The 4,321-nt window shown below is 33.4% G+C and overlaps 1 protein-coding gene and 1 long non-coding RNA gene across 3 annotated transcripts in view; both read right to left on the reverse strand.

Moving 5' to 3' along the window:
• LOC111624512 overlaps positions 1-4,321 on the reverse strand; it is a 215,903-nt gene that overhangs the window by 113,315 nt on the left and 98,267 nt on the right. The gene's annotated exons all lie outside the window — the stretch shown is intronic.
• On the reverse strand, positions 1,922-3,366 carry LOC111624514. Its single transcript, XR_002756585.1, has 2 exons — positions 2,451-3,366; positions 1,922-2,351 (listed from the first exon to the last, which is right to left on the reverse strand). It is a non-coding gene; the product is annotated as an uncharacterized LOC111624514 (long non-coding RNA).

Genomic DNA, 4,321 nt, shown 5'->3' on the forward strand with positions numbered 1-4,321 from the left:
CGGAAATCTTTTCATTTTCTTTTAGTATTCGCAAGTTTGAAAAATATTTAAAACTGGATCGTGCCAGTGAAGATTTAAATAGCTCCATTTTTACTTGAAAGGCCATAATGATTGTTCAAGCTTGAATAATTGTAACATTTTTTCCTTGCAAACACTTCTGTACTATCGATATATTTTATATGTATCTTCGATATATTACAATATTTTCTCTGTAAAGGACAAAATATCTACATTTAGATATAAAATACTTAAGAGTGACAACCCTACTAGAGTGTAACAGTGCAACATATGTCTGTGTATGAAGAACTACCAGAATTCATAACATGTTTGTAACACTAGTACAGTTGCCAGATGCGTGAAAACAGAGTAACACATGCTTAAAGCAGAGTAGGCTAAGGCAAAACTCAACTTATAACTAGGGTAGTCAGTAATGTTGTTGATCATATCTGTATTTCAAATTTTTATTGGAATATTCTATTTTTTTCCTAGACAGTTTAATTGATCCTCTTTGGTATTAATCGACCCCCTTTCGACCCTCGTGTATTAATCGACCCTGGAGAACTGTTATCGACCCCAAGGGGTCGATATCGACCACTTTGGGGACCCCTAAGTTAGATAGATGACCAGCATGACTCTATTGCTAACAGGAAAAGGGGCAAGACAATACTAATTTGAGATGGAGAACATATATTTTAAATCAAATAAATTAAAAATATGATTAAAAATTGCAGCTCAGCATTGTGACAATGTCATAATAAAATAATTGCTCGTATTTTGTTCTGGAATGACGATGAGTTTTACAGAATGTTGAGTTATCGAGAGTTGAGTTTCTGGAACTCTATAATCTACATTCAAATTACAATAGAGTTTATCATAATAATTATATTTGATTATACTTTTGTTGATGTCATCTTCACACTTCTAATGAAAACTAAATTTACAAATAATTGGTAAAAAATGTATTGCACAACTTTGTTGGAAGACTATAAAGCAGTTTATTATTGTATACATTTATTATTATTAGCATTTAAAAAAATTGTTAATTATTTAGATAAAACAATTATAAATATTTAAAAAAAAACATTTAAACAAGCAATATACATTTAAAATTTGCTAATTACACTGTTCAATAGAGACATGATTAACTAATCTTATGTAATTTTCAGATGAACAAAAAAAAAGACATTGAAAAATGAGAGAATGGTTCTTGTATGGAAGTTAAGGAAAAACTAAAGAACATAAAGTTTAATAACATTTTCTTTTATTAGAAATAAATGCACTTACATGCTTCAAACACAATGTCTTTTTGTTTGTCTTTTGTATTTCCTTCTGGGGCCTCTCTTCTGATCATCCAGCAGTAATCTGCCAATATTGCAAGGCACATTTATCTTTGTAATGCTTCTCAATGACTGATAGTCTGATGAAAATGCTCCCCGTGTTCATCACTGAGTACACTGTAGTTAATGGGAAAGACATCTAAATGGGAATAGAAGATATATAGTTTCAGGAACATTCTGCAGCCAATTTTCTCACAGGACATTAGAAGTTCATCCACAAGTTGATGAAAGCTTTCAGCTCTGACATTTCCTAACAAAGTAGCTGATACAATTTTGAAAGCATTCCAAGCATCTCTTTCACTGTCCTTCAACCAACTCTCAAATTCCTCATCCTCTTGAAGTTTTCTGATCTGGGAATCAATATTCCCTCCTTGATTTTCTCTGTGGTGATCCTCAAAAATTGCTGACACAAATAGGTAAATGCATCACCATTCCTATTGTGAGCCTTTACAAACTGTTTCATGAGTCCAAATTTAATATGTAGTGGTAGAATGCTGACTTTATCCAGATTGACAAGCAGCTGATATACCAGGCCAGAAGAATGTAGTGTAAGTGATAATTGATGAGGCCAATCCTTGTCATGATTTAATTTGTCACAACTATCCCATTCAGACAGAGCAACAAAATTTTCTGTATCCCTGCTGTAGTTCCATTAATATAGCAATAACTTTAAAATCCAATGCACATCACTCCTGATTCTTGTTCTGAAGTCTAAGGTTTCCATAACTGTATAGATTTCTTTAGTTTGGGTAACATATGCCAGTGGAACAGAAGGCAGCGTGTTGTTGTGTAAAAGCACCAACTTCAAACTGAATCTATAAACAAATGCCATTTATTGCAAGTGTACATGATGCCCAAAGCTGCTGTAACATCATTGACAATGTTACAGAAATTGAGATCACCTTCTTTAGAATAGAACTGCAAAAAACATTGTGTTGGCAGCAAAAGAAGTAACTTTTCACATTTTCTGCAAGGCAATTCCATTGTTTCAACCTGGAAGCCAAGCCATTAGTTCTGCAAATATAAACATTGATTAACAAATTTTTAAATTAATGTCAAACAATTGATAGATTATATCAGGCTATATTAATGCTACTATTATTAATTATTTACAAGTCAGCATTGTGAGTAACCAGTATGGTTATATTTAAATTAATAGTTCTGGAATTGAAGATCAGCTGGAACATAACTAGCAACGTGTCTGCAAGGCAAGCACAAGTTGTGGGTTCAAGCCCTGCTTCAGGTTTATTCTTTTCTTCTAGCTTTTTTTCTAGAACTTGATAAATTTAATAATTAATTTAAAAAGAAATAACACTTAACTCCTACCTCTAGGCCAAATTACTTGATATTTAATTATTAATATTAACAACAGCATTAATATAGTTTCATATAATCTGGCAACCATTTGGCATGAATAGTTCTGCTTTATTCTTGGGTAATTCCAGATCCCTGATAAGATTATTCAGTTCTTCCTGTGTTATTCTGTGTTGCATCTCAAAAATTCAACACAAATTCAGTCAAATAATGATGATCTGCCAATTCATTCATGTCTGGTTCATCTACATCACTCACTATTGTGTACTTGGAAGGTTCTGAAATGGGTATTTCCTCACTATGTAGTTTAGGCAGTATTGTAGAAGGCATATCAGGATAGCTAATGGTTATCTTCTTCTTAGTCATTCATACTTTGGCATGGTTAATGCAGAAGTAGAACCTGTAACACAATTGATTCTTTTCATACAATTGGAACTACAAATGGCATGGCAAGTTCCTTCCTATGTAGCCAGAAATACATATCCATTAAACAGAACTAAATTCAGTAATGCAGAATGCTAAGTAAGAAATGTAATTGGCTAGGAGGACAGAGCTAAGAAGTATTCTGAATATCCTCGAACAGTGTGCTGAGTTAGCAAGTTAAGACTTATTGTGTGCAGAAATGGTGAATGATAATCATCATAATTTTATCATAAAATAAATTATCATAATTACAATAATTTTATGACTATTATAAAAGTATATTTAGTCCAGCAGGAGCTTCCATCTTGCTAATCATATGNTGGAGTTTTGATGTTTTAGCCGGAGTCGGAGTCGGTAGATTTTTACGTGACTCTACACCCTGGCAGGGCTGTGGAGTCGGAGTCGTGGAGTTTTGCTGTTTTAGCCGGAGTCGGAGTCGGTAGATTTTTACGCGACTCCACAGCCCTGGTATGTAAGCTAATAAATGTTCTTGTTAATCTTTTGATTCGTCTTGTTAATCTTTTGTTAATCTTTGTTAATCTTTGAATGGTCTTGTTAATCTTTTGTTGTCTTTTGATTCGTTCACGGTTACAAGAAATCACCATATAGAGTCTCTCAAGTCTCCATAGATATAACAAACACAGAAATAAATAACACAAAATAAATTGTAGCTATGTGTCGATTTCGTGCAACACGTCTGAACATGTAAGCTGAACAATAGTGTGGGGGGAGTGAGTAATCAAGAGTTGCTTGGCACTCAAACAAAAGATGAATTGACAAGATTTGAAAATCACATAACTCCGGGTTTGCGTAAGTCAGGGTAGAATAAGTCGAGGTATTACTGTACAATAAACACAGTAACATCTTTCCAAAAAAAACTGTCATTATTAGAGGAGAAGGTGGTATTATGGAACACTGCGGGTATTATGGAACCACCCCATTTCGAACTGATAATAAAGGCGAACTGTAGCGGAATGTGGCTGATCTGAACTAGGCAGACATCCATAGCAAGGAGAAAACCCCTTTTACTTCAGTTAAACGGTTGTCCGCATTTAATCAGCAAATTTGTTTTTTTCAAAATTTGCAAGTTTTGAATGCTAAGTAAATTTAATTTTTTTTTAAATATAAATCGTGTAGTTGTAGGTTCACTGGTGCATGTATTCCGTTCCAGAGACTTAGGAGTACATATTAATCTATGTGATGTTCACGTTTTTTAAATTTTGGTCTTGACAGACATAAGTTAATTC

Source organism: Centruroides sculpturatus, unplaced genomic scaffold, assembly GCF_000671375.1.
Source record: "Centruroides sculpturatus isolate CEXI.00-Female unplaced genomic scaffold, Cexi_2.0 scaffold256, whole genome shotgun sequence".
NCBI classification, from domain to species: Eukaryota; Metazoa; Arthropoda; class Arachnida; order Scorpiones; family Buthidae; genus Centruroides; species Centruroides sculpturatus.